Source organism: Colobus angolensis, unplaced genomic scaffold, assembly GCF_000951035.1.
Source record: "Colobus angolensis palliatus isolate OR3802 unplaced genomic scaffold, Cang.pa_1.0 Scaffold456, whole genome shotgun sequence".
Taxonomy (NCBI): Eukaryota; Metazoa; Chordata; class Mammalia; order Primates; family Cercopithecidae; genus Colobus; species Colobus angolensis.
In genome coordinates, this window is record NW_012117999.1 from 1373570 (window position 1) to 1398383 (window position 24814).

The window sequence follows — 24814 nt, forward strand, 5'->3', positions numbered from 1 at the left end:
ACTTGGAATCAACCCAAATGTCTATCAGTGACAGACTGGATTAAGAAAATGTGGCACATATACACCATGGAATACTATGCAGCCATAAAAAAGGATGAATTTGTGTCCTTTGTAGGGACATGGATGCAGCTGCAAACCATCATTCTCAGCAAACTATCACAAGAACATAAAACCAAACACTGCATGTTCTCACTCATAGGTGGGAACTGAACAATGAGAATACTTGGACACAGGAAGGTGAACATCACACACCGGGCCTATTGTGGGGAGGGGACAGGGGGGAGGGAAAGCATTAGGAGATATACCTAGACGAGTTAATGAGTACAGCACACTAACAAGGCACATGTATAAATATGTAACAAACCTGCACGTTGTGCACATGTACCCTAGAACTTAAAGTATAATAATAAAAAAAATTTTTAAAAATTAAAAAAATGTTTTCTCCAGTGGGTTAATTTTTTCTTAGTTACAGTAACATTGTAGGATATTCTTCTATTCACTGATCAAGATACTTTCCCCCACACAGCATAAGAAGATATTGAGACTTCCCTGTTAATTAAACTGAAAAGTAAGAAAAGGAATTCCAAATCAGAGCCTATTTTAGAACTATGAGCATTCAACTGAAAATAGGTCTCCAGATTTCTGTGCTGCTCCATTCTGTTGCCACCAACAATTGAAAATTGTTATCATTTTTGTGCAAGTGAGATGTACCATGTTAGTGCTTTTTAACTTAGGAGTGTTCAAAGTTGCTCAAATAATAAACTGTTTTCTCTAAACCAAGATTTAAAATTTCCAAGATTGATATCTTTCCATTGTGTCTGTTTTTTCTTTCTTTCTTATTAAAGCATCACAAATTGCTTTTGAAAAAAGAGCTGTGCTGGCTGCACGTGGTGGCTCATGTCTGTAATCCCAGTAATTTGGGAGGCCGAAGTGGGCAGATCACTTGAGGTCAAGAGTTCAAGTCCAGGCTGACTCACATGATGAAACCCCTTCCCTACAAAAATACAAAAATACTGAGTCCCTGTCTCAAAAAAATAAAAAAGAAAACAAAAGAGAAAAAAAGAAAGAGTTGTACTATAAAAAATGCCTTAAAACATTTAGTTGCATAACACCAAGGAAGTTTGAATAAATTATGTAATATTCATTCAATGAACAAGAGACCCTTTCTCTGCAACAGGAAATTTGATAATCTTCCCGTGACTAAAAAAAAAAACAAAAAATCATCTACAGCTCACCACTATGTACTGAATAACCTGCCATGTTGTTGGTCTGGCCTGGAAGGTTTTCCTAACCTGCTGCTGACAGCTTCTTCTGTTCCCCTATTTGCAGTCTACATTCCAGCTACATTATACTGCATTTAATTTCCCCAAAGGTCAGCTAGATGATTTCTGCATCCTCATAATGTTCCCTCTGTCTGAACAGTTTCAACTATCCTGATAACCTGATTACTTGATATTTGCCTCAATACCTCTTGTATGAAAAGATCTGACTTCACCTCCTTCCTTCCCTCCAATGTAAATTCAACTCTTCATCAGTTTCTCTTTCTCCCATATCTCCAGTCTGCTTTGAGCCGCCAGCAGTCCCCTAATGCAGATTTTATCCTACTTCTACAGTGCTTCATTTCTTTCATCACCCCTGTCTTCTTCAACTAGATTCCAAGCTTCATAGACAGGAAATTTGTCTTAGGCATCTATTATCACCAAGGTATAGCATGATATCTGACACACCATATAAAATTGTTAAATGCTTGATGAATGAAGATGGTGAAATACTTCTCCTAACCTAAGCATTCGAAGAAGCACGCTAATTATCTTGCCTTTAAAATAACATAGATGTCACACTGATTTATAAGACAATTTTAATTATTATTTAACAAAGTTACCTAAGATTTTTCAGTGTTCCTAGAGCAATCTTCAAATATTTACAATAATCCACAAGTATCATTGATTTTACATCAGAAATGCTATCTTTAATTTATGGCACTCTCAATTGCTCTTTTTCTCCTCATTTAAAAAATTGAAACATTGAAAAACAAAGCAATTTCCATCCTTTTATGGAGGCTGATATGTGCAAAAAGTATAAAGATTCTGCTATTACAACCTGTTTCCCCATTTTAGTGGCATCGAAATAGAATTTAAAAACAACACGATCTGCTTAGGTTTAATTAAAGTAGCTTCCCCCTCCCCAAGCCATAAACAGGAAGGTTAAAAGTTTGGTCAGATGGATGAAAAGGGGGACAATACAGTGGACACCAACTAAACTTTAAAGTTCTCTAATTTGGGATTACACAAATCCCAAAGTTTTTAAGTTCACAGCAGAACTTAAAAATACATTAGGCACATTTTGACATGTTCACCAGTACTTAAGCACCTTAAAATTGTAGATATTTTATTTGAAACATATATTTAAGGACAAATTGCCAAATCTTTGAACATCCAACAAAGTGATCAATTATTTAATTGTTTTAGAAACCTAGGCACAGATATAATCCTAGATGGTTGATTAATCCTAACTTAATTTTTGCTATTAAAATAGTTTATGCAGTTTGAAGCTTGTATGCAAATAACAGGGAGAAGCTATACTGAAAAGATTTCATTTCCATTAAATCCAAGACACATTTATTTGCAGAAGTTGCTCATATGACTAATTCAGGGTTATTAATACGGTTGAATATAAATATAGCAAATTTTCATTGGGAGACAATTTGGAAAACACTGAAAAGCATAGAAAAAAAATAAATAAAATTAACCTATTCCAAGAAAATTACTGATTTTTTTTTTTTTAAGAGATGAGGTCTCCTACTGTCACCCAGCCTGTGGTGCAATCATAGCTCACTGCAACCTCCAAACGCGTGGGCTCCAGTGTTCTTTCCACCTCAGCCTCCCAAGTAGCTAGGACTACAGGTGTGCACCACTATGTCTGGCTTTTTTTTTTTTTTTTTAATGGAGTCTCTCTCTGTCACCCAGGTTGGAGTGCAGTGGCATGATCTTGGCTCACTCCATCACTGCAACCTCTGCCTCTTGGGTTCAAGGGATTCTCCTGCTTCAGCCTCCTGAGTAGCTGGGACTACAGGTGCACACCAACACACCCAGGTAATTTTTGTATTTTTAGTAGAGACAGGGTTTCACCATGTGGGCCAGGATGGCTTCAAACTCCTGACCTCAAGTGATCTGCCTACCTTGACCTCTCAAAGTGCTGGGATTACAGGCGTGAACCATGGTACCGGCCCTAATGTTTTTTGTTTTTTTTTTTTAGCAGAGACAGGGATCTTTGTTATGATCTATGTTAGACTGGCCTCGAAAAACTCCTGGCCTGAAGCTATCCTCTAGTCCCCACCTCCCAAAGCACTGGGATAACAGGTATGAGCCACCACACCCAACCTGTCTTCATACACACACACATACACACACACACACACACACACACACACACATATATATATACTGACAAAATGTTTTCCAGAAAGGCTATAAAAATGTATATCCTCTTTAGCAACATGTAAGCATATATTTTTCCACAATGTTAAGTACAGTCATTTAAAAAAATACTTCATAATTTGATATTTAAAATATTTTTATCTAAAATGTGAATTTCATGAAACATTTCTAGTTCTTCTTTGGTCAGTCTCTTTAGTCTCTTGATCTTTTTTTCTATTGAAACATTCATCATTTCCTTCTTTGCTAAGGGTGTGTGTGTGTGTGTGTGTGTGTGTGTGTGTGTGTGTGTTAAGGATATTGATACTTTTCACAAAAATTTCTTTTTTTCTTCTGCCAGTTTGTCATCTTTTAAATTTTGTCTTAACTGAAACTGGTTTTCAAAAATGAATAGAAATATATAATTACTCTTTAAAGGAATTATGCATTTACTTTAACATTAAAAATATTTACCTTTTTGTGCATATGTATGTTTTCCTATTGGGAGGGCAGAGTTTTATTTTCATGACATATTTCTGGGAAACATAGGCCTAGAAACGAGATATTTTTTTTTTTTTTTGACAGAGTCTCACTGTATCACCAGGCTGGAGTGCAGCGGCCTGATCTCAACTCACTGTAACCTCTGCCTCCTGGGTTCAAGGGATTCTCTTGCCTCAGCCTCCCGAGTAGCTGGGACTATAGGCACGCGCCACCACGCCCAGCTAATTTTTGTATTTTTAGTAGAGACAAGGTTTCACTATGTTGGCCAGGATGGTCTTGATATCTTTTTTTTTTTTTTTTTTTTGAGGCGGAGTCTTGCTCTGTCGCCCAGGCTGGAGTGCAGTGGCCGGATCTCAGCTCACTGCAAGCTCCGCCTCCTGGGTTTATGCCATTCTTCTGCCTCAGCCTCCCGAGTAGCTGGGACTACAGGCGCCCGCCACCTCGCCCGGCTAGTTTTTTGTATTTTTTAGTAGAGACGGGGTTTCACCGTGTTTGCCAGGATGGTCTCGATCTCCTGACCTCGTGATCCGCCCGTCTCGGCCTCCCAAAGTGCTGGGATTACAGGCTTGAGCCACCGCGCCCGGCCGGTCTTGATATCTTGACCTTGTGATCTGCCCGCCTCGACCTCCAAAAGGGCTGGGATTACAGGCGTGAGCCACTGCGCCGGGCCGAAATGAGGTTTTTCACAAAGTCCCTGGAGTCTTGTCTGAGGCTAGGTGAGGCTGCTTCTTTACCTCAAATTGAACTATCCCGCTTAGCCTCTGCCTCTTCTCTTTTCTCAGTGTTTGAGTCATCCACCTCCTCAGAGCTACTGTACAACATTTTTTTGTATTTAGATTTTTGTATAACGAAATTTCTTTAATGCAGATGACTCTATTCTAAATAAACCTTATATTAATACTGTACATTTTTACACACATAATGGTTTGCAAAAAGCATTCATTCATTCATTCAAGTTCATTCCAGACATACTTTAGAGGAACTATTATTTGATTATCATCCCAAGCATCAGAGCAGTTAGTAACTCCAAGAACAGAACATTTTTAAGTTGAAAAGTTAGGTCCAAATTGCAGGTTTATGACTCCCATTTTTCCCCTAAATAGCATTCTTATATTTATTTTTGAAGAATAAATTTAGCCACAAAACTCAAAAGTATGTATAATGAAAAGTAATTCTCTCACTCTCCAGTGTTTCCCAGCCATCCAAATTCCTGCCCTGTGGACAACCACAGTACCAATCCCTTGTGTATCTATCCATGTGGTTTTATCAGCATGTATACATCTACTCATTTTTCTTTTCATGCAAATAATACCCTGTATAAACATTGTTTCCTACCTTCCTTCGTCACTTAAAATTCAGACTTGGAAATCTTTCCGTATCAGTTATGTATAAAGCCACTTCTTTTTATAGCAGCTTCATAAAGTCCTATTGTACAGCTGTACCCAAATCATTTAGTCATTCCCACACTGTAGAACACTTAGGTTGTTCCCCAAAGCTACAATAATTATCTTCCCATGATTAGTTTTTCTTTTTTTAAACTACTCTTTTGTGGGTTCTTTTCTTTCTGTAACTTTTAAGTTCAGGGGTACATGCACAGGTTTGTTACATAGGTAAACTTGTGTTCCGGGGTTTTGTTATACAGGTTACTTCATCACGCAGGTATTAAGCCAAGTACCCATTAGTTACTTTTCCTGATACCCTCCTTCCTGCCACCCTCCACCCACCAACCGGCCCCAGTGTGTGTTGTTCCCATCTATGTGTTGATGTGTCCCCATCATTTAGCTCTCACTTGTAAGTGAGGACATTCTCATGAATAGTTTCACAGTATTTTTGTAAGACAAATGCTTCAGAGTGAAATTGCTGAGTCAAAATTGTATATGTGTTTTTACTTTGCCATAATAAAATATTGCCAAATTCTCTTTTGTTACCTAGTGTAATGCCTACAAGGCCATAGCTGAATTTCTACTCTGCCCTAACTCTGCTTATCTTTGAGAAACAGGTAAAATGTTCCAATTGTAACCAGACCAGCTGAGATTGGTTAGAACCAAGATAGCTGACTAAAGGACTTCAAGAAGACCTCAGGCATCATTATAATCTCATTTTCATGCTAAATGACACCCTCATCAGTGCCATGTCAGTGCCATGACAGTTGATAATCACCATGACAATGACCAGACGAAGCCATAAAAGGACAAAAAGGAAGGCAGCACTCTGGTTCCAAGAAGTTCACCACCTATTTCTGGAAAAGACAGGAACATTCCTCCCCTCAATTTTAATGACCAACTTCTTCATTAGAGATACTTTCTATTTCCTCACTCCTCACTAGTGAAGAAGTTGACTTGTGAGCCACACTTGCACTTCTCCATTCTTTGGCCATCGAATAAAGCTTGCACTGCTTGACATTCACTTTTCCCATTTCTTGTATTGGGTCTCCAATACCAAACAGGGAAAGATGCCACCTTTTGAAGCTACCAAGGAGGTTATTGGTATATCGGTAACACCTTCATAAAGACCTACCAATCCATGCTCTCCCCAAACAGTGTGTTAGGGATTGTTTGCACATACCTTCAATAAAGTATTTCATAATCTTCTTTTTCATCTTTGTGATCCTAATAAGTGGGGAATGAAACCTTTTTTTTTTTTTTTTGGAGACGGAGTCACTTTCTCATTGCCCAGGCTGGAATGCCTTGGCATGATCTCAGGTCTGCCTCCCAAGTTCAAGCAATTCTCCTGCCTCAGTCTCCTGAGTAGCTGGGATTACAGGTGCCCGACACCACATCCGGCTAATTTTTGTACGTTTAGTAGAGACAGGTTTTCATTATGTTGGCCAGGCTGGTCTGAAACTCCTGACCTCAGGTGATCCGCATGCCTCAGCTTCCCAAAGTGCTGGGATCACAAACATGAGCCACCACACCCAGCTGAAAACTTCTTAATTCTTATCATTTTAGTTTGCATCTTCTTTTGTGACTGAGGTCAGGGATCTTTTCATATCCTCAGATGCCATTTGTGCTTTTTTTTTCTGTGCTTTCTGTATGTAGTCTTGTCCACTTTTTAAATGGACTATCAGTATTTTATTAATTTAGGATCTCTTAACAAAATAATAAAATTAGCTTTTTTCTGTGGTATATAATACAAATATTTTTATAAGTTTGCTGTTTTGTTTCTTTTGGTTTATGGTAGTTTTTGCCTTTTAAAAGCATCTACATTTTAATTAAATTCAATTCACCAATCCTTTCTACAGTGGCTCTTGTGTTTTGTATTATCTTAGAAAAGAATTTCTACTTCAAGATTTTGAATTATTGGATCCTTTGTAGTTCATAAGTGTGATGACTGGGTTTTCACATGCAAAAGTGAGATATTCCTCCCTCAAACCTTGTAATGACATCGATATATTATCCATCTCAGGTGAAAAGAAAAAAGAAAACAAAACCCTCACATGTTTTCTTCTAGCAGTTTTATGGTTTGTATGTTATTTTAAAGATTTGATTCCACGAAAATGTATCTTGGGTTAGGTGGCAAAGTAGTAATCTGAATTTATCTTTATCCACGTGACTACCCAGGTATCCCAACGACACCTATTAAATAATATTTCTTTCAACCTATTTAAGATGCTACCTTTATAATTCTCATATGTAATTATGCCTATTTCTGGATATCATATTTTCTTCCAATGAATTGTCTATTTAGGTCACCATACTATTTTAATTACTGTATTTGCATAAATAACATTACATATTAGGGTTGGTGCTATTAGATATTACTCCTTTATGTGTGTACAATTTCCCAACTAGACTCAGATTATCTAATTCCAAATAGGAAAAATTTCTATTTTTATTTTCATTGGGATTGTAATATCTTTATAAATTAACTTAAAAGGAATGGCCAACTGTAAGCACTCTGACTCCTTTGTTAATACCTCTTCTTTAGATTGTAAAAAAAAAAAGTATGCCAAGTATAATATCACAAGAAAAATAGGCAGGCTGGCTACTTATTTTAGTGTCTCTAATGTTAAGTGAATCAATATGTATGAAATCAAATCCTTTCAATAAATACTTGCCTGATTGCTGAAATCTTACCATTGCATCCTTCATAAGTAACATTATGTTAATCATGTAAATAAATTCTTAAAATAATCATTATTTTTTAGAAATGCTTAATTTGGTAGATGGCAAACCAGTTCAATAACTTTAACAAGAGTAGTTCAATATTTTGTAACCTAAAATAATTCAATTTTATGGTATTTTTTAGTATATGAACAATTGATATGCAAAACAAATTAAGCTGTATATGTGATAATTTTATATTCAGACAACTGATAGGGACTTATTTCTAGATTCTATGATTATTAAAATATTGTGATTTGGGTATTTCATAATACCCTGTAATAATCATTTATATTATACATTATTTATTATTTTATTAAGATAGAAATTTAGTCCTATGTACAGCCTTTTAAAATACAGTATTCGTCAAGTTTATAAGAAATGAAAGTTTATAATCTTAACAAGTGTACTACCCTGGGAAAAATTAAGATTATTGTCAATATTTGCTGGCATATCTGAATGTTTTAATAAAAATTCATGAAGTCTTATATATACAGCATATATAAAGGAAGACAGAAAACACTTCTTAGTTCACATTAAATCCCATCTCTCTGTTAGTTAAGCCTTTACTGTGAGCACAAAATTATCACAGACTTATATGACCTTTGGAGTCACTAAAGTATGGCTGCAGAACATGTTCTACACCCTTATTTAAATAATTAGAGAGAAAATGTATTTCCAATATTATTAAACATGTATCCACTTCCCTCAAAACATCAACATGATTTAGGAGAAAGTGCATAGTAATAACTTTGGTGCCAGGCAGACACAGGGTTGAATTTCCTGTTTATTCCATAAATTAACTCTGCAGCATTATGCAAATTCCCCACAAATGAAAGGGAGAAGTATATCTGTCTTATAAGGTTATCATGTAGAAAAGAAATAGTTTTCGTAAAGTGCCTACCACAGTGCCTAGGCTAAATAAATAACAGCAAGATTATTTATTATCTTTCTTCCCTATAAGGCTGCAATTTTTAAATAATAAGCCATGAGTTGGCCAATAAGCACAAAACCTTATGAAAATCTTATGTGGAGTATATTTGCTACCTATGTTTTATCTTGTCAAACATGTTTATGGCTTTAATTTAAAATACAGATCTGCAGTAAAATAGTAAGACAGCATAACACAGTTGTTAAATTCATGAATCCAGAGTGAGAGAGACATGGGTTCACATCCCATCTCAACTGCTTACTAGCTTATGTCCTTGGGGAATTTAATTAACTTCAGGAAAACTCAGATCTTACATAGCAAAACAGAGCTGAAAATGATCATTCTATAAGGTCATTTTAGTGGAAAAAGTTACACACTAAATTTTAATCACTTAGCACATTTCCTGGTACACTTTAAGTGCATAATACATTGTAACTGTTATTATTAGTGATTTTAACAATTTTCTTATAAGTTGATTTTGTATACCTAAAACTAATGTTCTTAGAAACGAGAATATATTTGCTTACTTTGTAATAGAAAAGCTTTTGTATTGCATATACAAAACCTTTTCTTCTTAAGAAGCTTTCAACTCAGAATATTTTAAAGACTAAAATGTATGCTTACAGCAAAACCAAGACTACACTGCTTTCTACCAACAGGTGGCAATATATGTCCCATACAGCCATCTTAGTCCTGCCAATACAAAGTTCATTAGTCTGTTCAGTACCTACAGGATGTGGGGTTTGCTTTTAAGGTGATGTAAATTTTTAAATCCATCAGGTTTGATAAATGTAAATATACTGAACACACCAAGGATGTTGAAAGATTTAATAATAAAAACACTGGAATATGATGGGAACCAAAGAAAAATAATAAAATAATCAAAAGTAAGAAAATAATAAATGTGGCAAGTGCACAAAAGATTAACCATTGACAGTAATGATGACCCTCTAGGACTGAGCAGAATTATGCAAAAGTTTAAAATAATGAGCTTAGGCACTAGCCAGCAAGATACAAGAAACATTTTTTTTTTTTTTTAAAGAAAATGCTCCAGCATGGGTCAGAGGATTTTTCATTAGCAACAGATGCTCCAGAACTTAATGCCAAGGTGAGAAAAGACTAGGTATTCATTCAAGAAGGCAAAATTCAAGCACAGTAACAACTGCTAATGAAATATTCCTGATGGGGCAGGAATTGTTAAAAGCCGTTTAACTCAACATCAAAATAAGTGAGCTAAGAAACATGCATGCCAAAGTATTCTTTGGAATATTTGTGGACATTGTCAAAACTAGTGACATCTACTCATAAGATTTTTGATGAAGACATTCTTTAATGATCTATATTAGCAAAGGAAGGGGGTAATCTGGTTTTAGGAGTCTAAAGGAACAGTTTATTTGGTAGAAATTCATCTGGAGATGGTAAAGTACTATGTTATAAATAACATGAGTTTACAAACAAACCTTTTGCAAACTAATATGTTCATAGACATGGCTTTCTGTGTTTCTTATTTCTCTGCTCTCTCTTGGAACTAAAGGCTATGATTATGGCAAGGTATCTAGTAACCCTCACCATAATCTGGGAATATGATGAAACTCATGTGATATTGTTTAAAATGCATTCTCTTTCTGTTGTTGTTGTTTAAAGTATATTCAAATATAAAGGCTATGGCTAGTTTTTTAAGGGTGAATTACATGTATAGTATTTCTTACTTTCTGCCATTTGGGGGCAGAATTTTCAGAACCTCACAGATATAAACAGATTTGGAGTCATGAAGAATACTCCAAATTGGATAGCGATCATGGAATAACAAGTGAATAGGAAGAAAATAATTCCTATCCTTCTTGAAATTTATATTCCAGAAGGAAGTGCTTTGCCTAAACATTTGCTTTATCTGAGAATCCAAGACTCCTGATCAAATTTATATTCCAGAAGGAATTAAAACTATTAAATTATTATTTAAAAATTATTAAACTTACTAGGAATATAACTTTGACTAGAAGGCTTGGATTCTGAGATAAAGCAAGCACTTAGGCAAAAACGGTTCACAACAATTCAATGAAAGGTGCTTAACTTTTATTTACAGACTTCTTTTTATTATTCTAATTAATGAATTGACCTGTTCATTTTTTAAAATGTCCAGATGTCACATTTTCATGAAAATGCAAAATTTACTTAGTGACCTTGAGTTTCTATAAATAGTCACCATTTTTCATTTGCTTGTAACTCCCCAATGGGAAAAGGTATTGCCTTGGGAACTTAACCTCCACAAGGATTGTCTAAAAACAAGAAATATCTGTGGTATAAACACTAACCTTCAAACTTCAGGTTTCAGCAACAAACTCCTCTGAAAACACTTTAACAAAACTGAGTGAAAAATAAATGACTTTACTAAAAATTAATGGAAAGAAGAGAGGAGATTTTTGAACTTACTTTATTAAAATAAATCTAAGATTCTAAATGGTAGAAATCATTGATCTACTTGACCATTGAGAAAACAAGATAGCTTTTCTTTTTTACTCATTTACTCAATTTGTTTACTCAAGTATTAAGCACCTTCTCTGTGCAAAGCACTGTAAAAGGGTCTGTGTGTATTCCAACGACAGCACAATGAATCCTTGTTTGACGTAATCATATATAGGATTAGAAAATGAAGGGTCCCCAAATTCATTAACTAGCTAGGCAAGGATATTCTTTCCCATCAGGAATTATCCTAAATTGCTAGTATATTTATACAACTCAAAAATTTTAATCCTAGTATAAAAGAAAAAACGGAACAAAACAAAATGAAATGGGAGTTCTTGAAAAGGAAGGCACATGTTCAGAGTAAGGCACATTTAGACTAAAAACCAGATCTCTGGGGACAATGGGCATGGGAAAGCTGGAAACTCTCTTAGAATCTATGAATTATGTAGCAATTTCTTAAAAATCACCAATGAATCACAGACCTAAACATCAGAGTTAGAACTGTAAAATTCTAAGAAAATATCATAGGGAAAAATCTTCAAGACATTAGGTTTGGCACATGGACATGGAACCAAAGGCACGGTCAACAAAAGAAAAAAAAGAGAACTGGATTTTGTGACAATTAAAACTGTTGTGCATCAAAGAACACTACCAGAAAATGAAAAGGCAATCCATATAACGGGAGAAAATAATTGCAAATCATATACCTGATAAGGGATTAACAATGGCAATATATAAAAAATTCCTACACCTCAACAAAAAATAAGCAGATTAAAAATGAACAAAGGATTTGAAGACATTTCTCCAAAGAAAGGTCAATCAGTACGTGGAAAGATGCTCAACATCACCGATCATTTGGGAAATGTCAATCAAAACCACAATAAAATATCACTTAACACTTGGTCGGATGGCTATTGTTTAAAAAGAAAAAAAAAGGAAAAGAAACATTGACAAGGGTGTGGAGAAATTGTAACCCTTCTGCATTGCTGATAGGAATATAAAATAGTGCAGCTGCTGCAGAAAACACTGTGGTGGTTCCTCAAAAAATTAAACAGAATTATCACATGATCCAGCAATTCTACTTTAGGGCATGCATCCTAAATAATTAATAGAAGGGACTCACATAGTTATCTGTATACCAGTGTTCATAGCAGCATTAATCACAGTAGCCAAAAAGTGAAAACAACCCAACTTCTATCAACAGATGAAGAGATAAACAAAATGTGGTACATATGCACAATAAAATACTATACAGCCTTAAAAATGAATAAAATTCTGATATATGCTACGACCTGGATGAACCCTGAAAATGTTATGCTAAGTGAAATAAGTCAGACATGAAAAGACAAAGGTTGTAGGGTTCCACTTATATGAAGTACCTAGAATAGTCACATTCAAAGAGAAAGTAGAATAGTGGTTACCGGGTAATAGGGGAAGAGAGGAGTGGGGAGTCATTGTTTAATAGTTACCGAGTTTTTGTTTGGAATGATGAAAATGTTCTGAAGATGGATGGTGGTGATCGTGTACAACATGTACAACATGAATGTGCTTAATGCCTCTGAATTATACGTTTGAAATGGTTAAAATGGTAAATTTTGTTATATGCTTTTTACCAAAGTATATATTTTTAAATTCACTAGCATGTTTTGAGATCCTTAAGGCAGAAAGAGTCAGTAGAACAAAATCACAGCAGTTAGCAATGGGCCAACCCTGACAACACGCGGTGTGTCTCCTTGGTATCTGTTTTGCTAGGCAGTAGTCATTTATATCTATGCAGTACCACTATTTCATGAGAAATAATCATATAATAAACCTAAAAATTGATCAAAATATACAAAATATTACTGTACTCCCACCATTGTTTAAGTTTCCAAAATGTAAACATTTAAAGTTACTCTCAGTTGTAATCTTTGTCTTATTAGCCCTTCCCCCTGCCCCAAATAATAATAAGAGGTTCCAAGAATCCAATTCATTACAGACAGGAAGAGAATATAGAATATTTACATATAAGTACATTTACATGTGCATAAATAGTAACTCAATACACAAATATATATAAATGCATGTACATATACATTTACATCTAAATCACAAAAAATGATAAAAAACATTACTTTTGTATAGAAATTAGAGACTTCTCAAACATTTTTTATGATTATATGTTACCCATGTCCAGAAAGAGATCCAGTTAAAAAAAGAGCACACTCATCCCCTTCCAAAGCTGTACCCCTGCTGGTAATTTTAGCATTGATTTATCACGCAGCCCTCGACACAGGTTAGTAATCCCTATAAAATCAAGAAAAACCCTCATCTTCTGCTTTCAACCTTGCTCTCTGTATTTCAACCACACTGGCTTTCTTGCTTCTCCTTAAATACATCAAATATGCCTTGGGGCTTTTGGAATTGTTGTTTTTTGTGACTAGAATGATCCTTCAGTTGTTTAGCTAGCTCCCTTACTTTCTCATTTACTTCACATCTCTACTCAAATACCCCTGTATAAAATTTTTCTGACCACTTTAAATAATACCTCCTTCTCTCAATTCTCTGTCCTGTTTTATTGTTTTTCACAGCATATGGTATGGTACAATGATGGATAGTGGCGAATGTTTATCTATTCATTATCTCTTAAAATTGGCGTCAAATATCCATGTGCTGTTCATCGTATCTGGTGTCTACAATAAAAACTTCATGAAGAAGAAAGAGAGGGAAGAAAGAAAGAGGGAAGGAAAGAAGGAATTGCTTTTAAATTGCAGGAAAAGTATGAATGCTGAGAAGAATGAGGTTGTGAGTTCTTGGAGCTGGCCTGGAGGGACTCAGCAGCCACTTACCATTGCCCTTGGGATCTCTGCCAGGTCTTCCCTCCCTACAAACCTCAATGGCACCAATACCAACTTGGATGCCAACTCCTGACCTACACATTTTGGAGGCCAACTAGACCAGACCTAATGATTAATCACTAGGCTAAAATAAATCAACTGGAAATTTCAGCTTTAACTTTGCTTCTTCTTATCTGCCACTCTACCTCTTAAGCATATCTGTCACTGCCAAAAGTTTTTGTGTCCCTTATTTCACTTAGCATGTCTCTTCTAGGTCCATGCATGCTGTCACAAATAGTAAGATTTCTTTCTTTTTTAAGGCTAGATAATATTCTATTTTATATACAGACCACATTTTCTCTACCCTTTCATCTGTTGATGATCATTTGGGTTGTTTTCATATTTTTGCTATTGTGAATAATGCTGCAATGAACACAGAAGTGCATATATTTCTTTGAGATCCTGATTTCAACTGCTGGATCGTATGGTAGTTCTATTTTTAATTTTTTGAGGAACTTCCATATTATTTTCCATAGCAGCTACACTATTATACATTCCCACCAACAGTGGACAAGGGTTTCATTTTCTTCACATTTTCAACAGCACTTTTCATTTTTTATAATAGCCATCTTAACAGGTGTGAGATGATTATCTCATTGTAGTGTTGATGAAACCTTAACCGCTTAGTCTAGAGGATAAGATACCAATCCACAAATAACTAAAATAGATTGAGATATATCATAAAACTCAAGGGCCAAATTTCCCATGGTTTTTATATCCCAGTCAAAGTACAGTATCTAAGTGGATAATAGATATTTTTAAAAATTGCATGCAAAAATTATTATAAACACAATGTAAAATAAGTTTTCCAAAAATGTTTTAAAACCTTTAAAAGTCAACTTCTTGAATTATTGATGTTAGACAGTTTAACTGACATAGATAATTGAGTCTTTGTGACAAGTACTGTGATTTAGGTTTCATTTGTGTGTATCAATTTGTGATGCTCTAAATATTTGTACTCCTCCAATATAGAATGTCTAAATTCTTATTTTCCAGGATATATAAATACTTGCAATGAACACCATTGTCTTATCCTGCACAAGATCACTTTGCTTTTCATACTTCTCCATCCCCTAGCTCCAGGATCTCATATGTGTAGCTTCATTCCCTGTTTCTTCTCCATTTCCGAATAAACTTCACCCTAGATATTTTTTTTTTTCTTGAGACTGAGTCTTGCTCTGTTGCCCAGGCAGGAGTGCAGTGGCTCGATCTCAGCTCACTGCAACCTCCACCTCCCAGGCTCAAGCAATTCTCCTGCCTCACCCTCCCGAGCAGCTGGGATTACAGGCGCTGGCCACCATGCCTGGCTAATTTTTATATTTTTTTAGTAGAGATGGGGTTTCACTATGTTGGCCAGGCTGGTCTCGAACTCCTGACCTCAAGTGATTCGCCTGCCTCAGCCTTCCAAAGTGTTAGATTATGGGCGTGAGCCACTGCGCCTGGCTCACCCTGGACATTTTATACATATTTCCTTTTTAATTAAACCATTCCTCTTTTTTCAAATCTTTTCTACCTTGGGGAAGGCCTTTTTCCCATTTCAATGTTTTTAAATGTTAAAACAAAATATGTGAATCATAGCAAAGTCAAGTCAGAGTAGTGCAATGATACTTCTAGACCAGGAAAGGGAAGTCATTCAACCTACAAAACAACTTCAAAAACACTTTAAATGCATAGGTACTCTTTTCATAATGTCTACAAGCTTCCACCAAAATCTCAATTTTGACTTAACACAATGTACCCCTCAGGAATTGGTATTCAAGATGAAAATTGAAACAATCTTCCATCTTTCTTTTTCTGTTGTTTTCTATTAACTATAATTACATGATTTGGTATGTTTGAATGTAATTTTATTTTAGCTCCATTAAGGGTTAAACATATTTTATAGAATGCTTGGTAACGTAACCACCAGGTGTATCTGTGTGGGGTATGTGCAAACGTATTCTTGGAATATATAAGATTTCTTTCCTATAAAAGAAATGTATATGTTATTCAAGTTTAGTAATCACCGTTAGTCTTTGGAAAGGTTAGGTAATTTCTGAGCCTTAGTGTTCTCACCTCAAATGGTGGTCATGAGGATTTAAATGGAGCATATGAAAATCCCTTAACAAACTGCTCAGTTTAGCATCAAGGAGATGTCCATACATAAGACTGTTACATTAATGTTATCAGTAGTATTAGCCAGATGTAAACTTTTCCATATGTATTTTTCCTTATAACAGCATAATTGTTGGCCTTACGCAGTGGCTCACACGTGTAACCCCAACACTTTGGGAGGCCAAGGTGGGTGGATCACCTGAAGTCAAGAATTCGAGACTAGTCTGGCCAACATGGTAAAACCCCATTTCCACTAAAACTACAAAATTAGCTGGGCATGGTGGTGCACGCCTGTAATCCCAGCTAGTCGGGAGGCTGAGGCAGGAGAATCACTTGAGTCTGGGAGGCAGAGGTTGCAGTGAGCCAAGATTGCACCACTGCACCGCAGCCTGGGCAACAGAGTGAAACCGGCACACCTTTACCTACGTAAAAACACCTGCACATCCTGTACATGTACTTTGAAACTTAATTTAAAAAAAATAAAAAAAGGGTCTGGGCATGGTGGCTCACACCTGTAATCTCTCAGCACTTTGGGAGGCCTAGGTGGGCAGATCACCTGAGGTCAGGAGTTCAAGATCAGCCTGGCCAACATGGTGAAATCCTATCTCTACTAAAAATACAAAATTAGCTGGGCGTGGTGGCACACGCCTGTAATCCCAGCTACTTGGGAGGCTGAGGCAGGAGAATTGCTAGAACCTGGGAGGAGTAGGTTGCAGTGAGCCAAGATCATACCATTGCACTCCAGCCTGGGCAACAAGAGTGCAACTTAGTCTCAAAAAAAAAAAAAATGCATTTTGATTATAATATTCTAAGTTATTAAATGTCTAGATAACATTATTGAACATCTACTCATATCTACTTATCATGTGTAAGACACTAAAGTGATTGTTCTGGAAAAAAGAAATTAGGATATATATACATATATATCTCCTAATATATAATATACTATACGTATATTATATACAATGGCCCTTAGAAGCAAATACTACTAATTTACAGGAAAGCAATATTTAATAAATTAATATTTGACTAAGACCATATCGAGTAAAGGAAATATTTGGGAGAAAAAAAACTTTCTTTCACTATACTAATTTGAACTCAAATTTATTTCTCTGTGCTTTTAACACTTTATAAAAATATTTTACAGTCTGAAATATAGTAGACATGTAATATAAATTTTGAAAGGCACATCTCTGCCTAGCTGTTTTACAAGTGTTCATTCCTAAAAGTCTGTCAGCTGATCTCACGGGATTTTAAGAAACTTATTCTCAATTGATCCATGAGTAGGCTACTTCCCTTTTCCCTACCTGAATTACCATGAGCCAAGTTTGTGCATGGGATAATAAGCATACATATTTTGTTAAGAGGGAAACAATTTCATCACTTCAACTTTATAATATTTTGTTCCATCAAAAGATCATTTATAAAGGTTGGTCCCATAATATTTACCTAGAAGGAATCACTCAGATAAAGGCATCACTTACCAATAAAGCATTCAATTCATCCTATTCAAAATTTACTTAATAAATTGTCTTTACTCTGAGCCCTAAAAGATGCATTGTCTATTGACTTGAAAGAATAGTCATTTAGTAGAGTTTAAATCAATATATGAAATAAAATGTTAAATTTTTTTGTAGAAACAGGGTTTCACTTTATTGCCCAGGCTGATCTAGAGCTCCTGGCTCAAGCAATCCTCCAGCCTCAGCCTTCCAAAGTGATGGGATTGCAGGAGTGACCAGCTGCGCCTGGCATGATATTTTATTATCATGTAATATTTTTCTCATTTTTCCCTGTTTTACTCATCTGCATGTATTTGAATATCTACATTCACTTTTTTCAAATTCTAAAGTATAGACTCTCAAGAAGATGACATATTTTTAAAATAATTACATTGGATTTAAAAACATATAGTGTAGGAGCAACTAGTAAAAGTTGACAGATACTACATCCAGTGAAATTACCCCCATTAAAAACAACAACAACAACAAAACAGATAATGGGCTGAGCACGGTGGCTCACTCACGCCTGTAATCCCAGCACTTTGGGAGGCCGAGACGGGTGGATCACAAGGTCAAGAGATTGAGACCATCCTGTCTAACGCGGTGAAACTCCGTCTCTACTAAAAATACAGAAGCATTAGCTGGGCATGGTGGCGGGCGCCTGTAGTCTCAGCTACTGGGGAGGCTGATGCAGAAGAATGGCATGAACCTGGGAGGCAGAGCTTGCAGTGAGCCAAGATAGCGCCACTGCACTCCAGCCTGGGTGACAGAGCGAGAGTCTGTCTCAAAGAAATAAAAAATAAAAAATAAAAAAATTTAAAATCAGATAATACAGGGAGTCTAGGTGTGCATATAGCATATAACATTTTTATTAAAAATCTAATGGGAATGATTTTAATACTTATATTTTAATGCATGTATCTAATCTTATTTATCTTTCTTTAGAGGCCCATTTTTCCAATTATTTGTACTGATAGTTTGACCTAAAAGTGGAGTAACATTTGCATTACTGGCATACATATCAAACATATGGAAGATGAGATGTAAGAGAGAAGAAGGACAAAAAGAAGAAAAAGGGCATTCATTGCAGGGCAGGATGCTAACTTAATGACATTGTGAATGTACTCACTCTTTCTAAATTTCCAAGTGACAATCCTAGGTGCAATTAGAGTTTTATTGTATTTTGATAAATGATTCAGAAAGCTTTGTAAAAAATCCAAGGAGACATTTTAAAGAAATTGATGATCAGTAATAGCAGTCTCTCCAACACTTGACACAACAAAAGGAAATCATAAAATGAATAGCAAGGAAATTACAATTAAAGTAACGGTAGGTTTTGACCATAATATACGGCATTTTTGGCTCCATGTTATATCACTTTAAAAAATCTAAAGATATTTCATCTCCTGTATTAAAGAAACAATAACAACATATTTTTTGCTTACAGTAAGTTGTTATTTTAAAAAGAGATGTGGAAAGAATGGTTTTCTCTATAGGACTAAAAAGATATAGAATAATTCAATTCTACAGATGTCAATTCAAATTTGTCTGTGGCAGATTATGCATGCTGGCGCTGTTCAAGGCATTCCCCTGTTCCTTCCCCACTTTATCATGGTCTGGCGTTTTTCCTCACCACTCAGAAGGGTTTCTTTCCTCCAAACTTCATTCCACCTTTAGCTGCCAAGAGCTGATGGCTTTCTCTTTTGCCTAAAGTCATTTCCTTCCAGCAATGCAGAGAGGAAAGAGTAAGTGAAACCTTCAATGAAGAAATTTCATTTTTTAGGATGGCAGGACACCAAAATTGTTATCTCATATTCCACAAAAGTATTCTACCCACATTCTCTGGATGGTCTCATAAATCCTCATATAAAATATTTTTATACAATTTTATAATATCTATTTTAATATGAACTTGCCTCTCAAGGGGTAATCTAACTCTACATAGTTGTAAAGGAAAATGTCATAATACTTCTGCAAAGAATAAATTAGCTAATTTGCGATGTGTAATATGAAGGACCATCTTCAATTAGTACACAGATGTCCTCCAATACAACATCCACAATATGTCCTCTTCAGAGCAAATTTTTAAAAATCCCTGCTAGCAATTAGTGAAATAATTCAGTCCTTCAAGATGTAATGTGGTAACCAAATTATTTACCAAAAATCTGTGACTGGCCATTTGTTACATTAAAAAATCATTAATCAGAGTTTGTCACCTAACTGAAAGCTAAATTTTCAACCAAATGTTAGTAGCAAAACTAGCTGTTTGTTTAATATCTTTAGGTATAGTCTTGAAAAATAAAGGGGTGAGGCAAATCACCATACAAAGTGTGTGTGTGTGTGTGTGTGTGTGTGTGTGTGTGTGTGGTAAAATTCTAGTATAAATATGACACAATCATTTATGAGCATCAAGTTTGCAGTCCTTACTCCCACTCTAATAACAGTGATGGGTCTTCATGGATAAGCCCACATTGCCTCTCTGAACCTTCCTTGGAGAATGCTTCAAATTTTTGGATAATGTGCCCTTTGTACCTGGGACAAACATCAATTTAGACCATGTGGAAACCTAACCTATGGCCTCAGCCTCATCTGACTATATTTCTATCACCTGAGCTCACATAAGCGTCTATATTTATTTTAAAAGAATATTTTAAATTCATAGTCAGTGACTATTGACTGGCCCTCAAATTTCTGTTAGGTGATACAGATTTAAAGCTAACAAGGTTATCATTTTAGATTTGGAGTCACTCATACTAAAATTATATTAGTTTATGCAATCCACTTTTTCTTAAAATATATTTTAATATATTTGTGGTCACTGCCTTTCTATGAATGAATTACAAATTACTTATCTTTGAGTACATTATCACCTATACTGCTAAAAGAGAGAATACATCTCAGGATATTTTAATTTTACCTCCTCAAAATCATACCATGATATCGTAAACATACTAAATGCTCGACAAATAAAAAATAAATAGAATCACAAAATTCATGTTTCCAGGGTTAATAAGCTTTATTCTGGAAGAATCCATAGTTTCGTGCTTTATTATTTATATAAATATCTACGAACCCCCTACTCCTTGATGCCAGGCACTATTCTGGAAGCTAAGTCAACAATGAAGACATAGTCTGAGTTCCCTTGGAGTATTTGGCACGCAAATTCACAAAATACCTGCATGCTGTAACAAGCATTATGAAAGAAACAAATAAGGTACCAACATCAAGACCAACAGGCGACAGCCTACTTTTGACAAGATGATCAAAAATGATCTTTCCAAAACACAAAAACCGCGAGTTGAGATTTAAAGTTTAAGAAGGAGTAAGCATTTGAAAAGGCCTTAAAGAGTGCTATTGTTTCATGTGTTTTAGCCACCACCTGGGCAGGTGCACCTTAACGAGAAGAGAATAGGTTCTGGTGAGGTTGGAGAGAAGGGTCAGAACAGAGAGTAAACCAGATGCTGAGGAAAGGCATTTATTGTTGTTGCTAATTGGTCTCTGTGTTGTCGTGTTTATTTCTTCTTCTTCTCCTCTTCTTCTTCTTTTTAAAAATGCAGTTGTGAGCCAATGTTAGGGGAGACAGGATGGTTTTTTTTTGTTTTTTTTTTTTTTTTGAGACGGAGTCTTGCTCTGTCGCCCAGGCTGGAGTGCAGTGGCCAGATCTCAGCTCACTGCAAGCTCCGTCTCCCGGGTTCACGCCATTCTCCTGCCTCAGCCTCCCGAGTAGCTGGGACTACAGGCGCCTGCCACCTTGCCCGGCTAGTTTTTTTTTTTTTTTTTTTGTATTTTTAGTAGAGATGGGGTTTCACCGTGTTAGCCAGGATGGTCTCAATCTCCTGACCTCGTGATCCGCCCGTCTCGGCCTCCCAAAGTGCTGGGATTACAGGCTTGAGCCACCGCGCCCGGCCGACAGGATGGTATTGTTTTGTATGGAGAATGAATTGCAGGGAAGAAAATTACAGAAGTAGAGAGATGGATGTGGAGGCTGTGGCAGGGTTCCAAGTAAATTATGATGATGACCTGAACTAATTTGATGGCAGTGTAGATACAGAAAAGAGGGTGAACGAGATGTATCTGAGACGTATGATGAAATAGAAATAAGTTTGGGAGATAAGATTAATAGATCTACTGATAGGCTGGAAAGGGCTGAAATGGAGTACTGAGGAAGAGAGCAATCAAAGGTGATTTCAGTACTTGGATGGTGAAGCCATTTATTCAGATAATGAAGATGGGAGGAAAGAATCTGAGACAGAGTGTTAGGGAAAGTCATAAATTATTACCATTATGACATCTAGAATGTTCTATTTACATTAATAAACTTCAAGCTGTTTTACAAGATCATGACTTGTCTTAGAAAAGTACCATATAAATCCTTCTAGCACTTCACACTGTTTTGCATAACTAATAGGAATGGAAATTGTATAAAAAGTAGTTATTATTATTCATGTAAAATGAAAAATTCTACTTTTTTCCTTGCCACAGAGGAAGTGGGTTGATTATATTAAATAAAGTAAATAGAACCCTACTGATTGCCCTTCTGAATTTATTTATTTATTTGTTTATTTATCTATCTTGCTGCTGAAACTCAGCACAGCAACAGGTAGCAAAAACATAGAAGCATTACCACAGAAGCGCTCCCATTATTATGTGCAGGCCCTACGGGACAGGAGGCCCAAGATGCTTTTGGCAGAGAGCCAGACCTGACTCATCTTTTTCTGTAGAAGCATCAGGTGCTCTGTGAGCCCAGCCCTGCACCACAGGAATCAAGGTATATCATATATCCAGTCACTGTAAAAATACATCACTGTGTCCCACAACTGCACAGTGGTTTACTTAAGGAAACCTCCTTTTAAACATCTACAAAATTTTTTAAAAATTGTCTTAAGCCAAACTATCAGTTGCCTAAATAGAGGGCACATCCTTCTTTACATCAAATACCATATTCTGTCTAAAATCTGGTTGTTGATAAGCTAGTCTAACAATCATGAAAATTTGTTACATAGGGATCAGCTAGCTTTCAAATAATCAATAATTTTTTAAAATCTCACCATAAATTACAAGAAAAAATTTCTAGTTTAAACTTTTTTAAATAGTGGAAAAAATCTGAATAATTTTCAATAAAATGAACAGTTGAGTAATTGGATTTGGTTTGCAGTTTATATAAAATAGGTTTATATTGACGTTAAAGCAAAAATCATAAAAATATATTTAAATTACAAGGAAAGAAAGAGAAAGAGAAAGAAAATCTTTATCTTGTCTACAGGGAAGAAGAAATAGAAAAGAATAACAAATATGTTTCTGAAAAGAACTAAACCTTCCAACACTGACTTGTCAGTACTGACAAGCTATCTCTTCCTTAAAAGCTTACTTTGACTTTTATCTCACTGACACTAGCTTCTTAAAAACTCCCCGAAGTTTCTCATGTAAATTGCTCTTAACATCAGGGTAGATACAATCTAGGAACGCTTCAAGTTAAAAAACAAAAAACCTAAAATAATGAGTGAAATGTTTACTATAATCACAAAAACTGAAATTAATGTTTCTAGTTTCTTGTTCTGATTTTTGTCTTGAATATAAGGGACGAAAATATCCATTTTTTTCCCCAAAAGTAAATGAGTTTCCGAAGTTGAATTCGATAAAAAGTTAAAAGGATTCTGCACCTTTTCTGAATTTCACTGTAAAGTGCTTATTCGAAGAAATAAATAAATAAATAAACTGCGCTAGAAATAGGGGCAGCGCTGTCCTGTCAATTATTTGTGTTTGTGTGCTCTTAAGGGGTGCGGGGGTTCTTTTCTGTCCCCACAGGTAGTAACTGCTACGCTGGTTCTGCACGCTCAGCTTTGCAGATGGAAAATACAGCACATGCTTTTTGCTAGTAAAAAATATGAGCTGCCCCTTGAACTGAAGCCCATCTAACGACTCTGCTAGCGTAAACAGAAATAAAAGGAAGTAAACCACCAGGCATTGCTACCCTTCCTTTCCACAGTTTCAGAACCTGGCAGCAAACCCACAGCTCTTCTTCCTCCCATTGCTGAAACCACCCGGTCAAGCTTCTCCCCTCTCTTCTTTCCAGGTGGCGTATACAGAGTGCCAGAACCGAGATGTGAAAACAGACACAGGTGGGTGTGGCGGTTGAGGCGAGCACGGGCGAAAGACCGGGGGCTTCTCCTCCCCTCCCCACCGAAGCAGCAAAAGAAAAGGCACTTACTTGCGACCTAGCCGGCTGACCATCCCCACCCAGTGCACACGCAGAATCTGGCCCCAGGGGAGGGCGCGGGCCTCTCTCTTCCCGGCGCTTTCTCAGGGCTGCTTCTTTTTCTTTGGGCTCCTGTTGCTCAGGGGACGCCTGCCGCTAGCAGCCACTGGCACCCAGGCTAGCCCAGCCCTAGCTGAGCCGGCAGAATTGGAAAGCCTACAGCCGCAGCTGGAGCGCTGGCGACCGCCTGCCTGCACGCAGACTGCGCCCCTCCAGCCAGGGCGCGCCCGGGGAGGTAGCAGCCCCGCCTCCCTGAGGGCAGCTGCGCTGCTTTGCCTCCTCCACTCCTCCCCGCGCGCCCGGGTCCCCACCCCTTGCTCCCTCCCTCCCTCCCTCCACTCCAGCAGGCGGCGCAGGGCGGAGACCCACCTAGGGGCGCGGTGGTGGCGACGCTGCAGCCTCTGCACCATGCGCTAATAGAAGGCGGAGGAGGGGGTTGCACGACCTGCCATCCACGGCCACTCATTGGGTGGGGCGTGTGTGTGTGTGTGTGTGTCCAGCAGCCAGAAGAGCCCTTCCCTTATCTCACCCCCGCCCCCCTCATCCCTTTCCTCCCTTCCTGCTCAGCAGAATCGGCTAACGCTTCCGAGAAGCCACTTTGTGTTGCTTGGTGGAGAAAAACTCCGGAACAGAGGAGGTGGGGACCAATGGCAAAGCCCTGAGTCTGGGGCAGTGGGT

At 36.8% G+C, this 24814-nt stretch overlaps 1 protein-coding gene across 2 annotated transcripts in view; it reads right to left on the reverse strand.

Annotated features, from left to right (window-relative positions):
* SCN9A (sodium channel, voltage gated, type IX alpha subunit) overlaps positions 1–24383 on the reverse strand; it is a 191082-nt gene extending 166699 nt beyond the window's left edge. For both annotated transcript variants that reach the window (XM_011958032.1, XM_011958031.1), the window contains exon 1: positions 24089–24383. The gene's annotated coding sequence lies outside the window, so the exon portion shown is untranslated. The remainder of the gene's footprint in view (positions 1–24088) is intronic.
* Between the last annotated feature and the right edge of the window lie 431 nt (positions 24384–24814).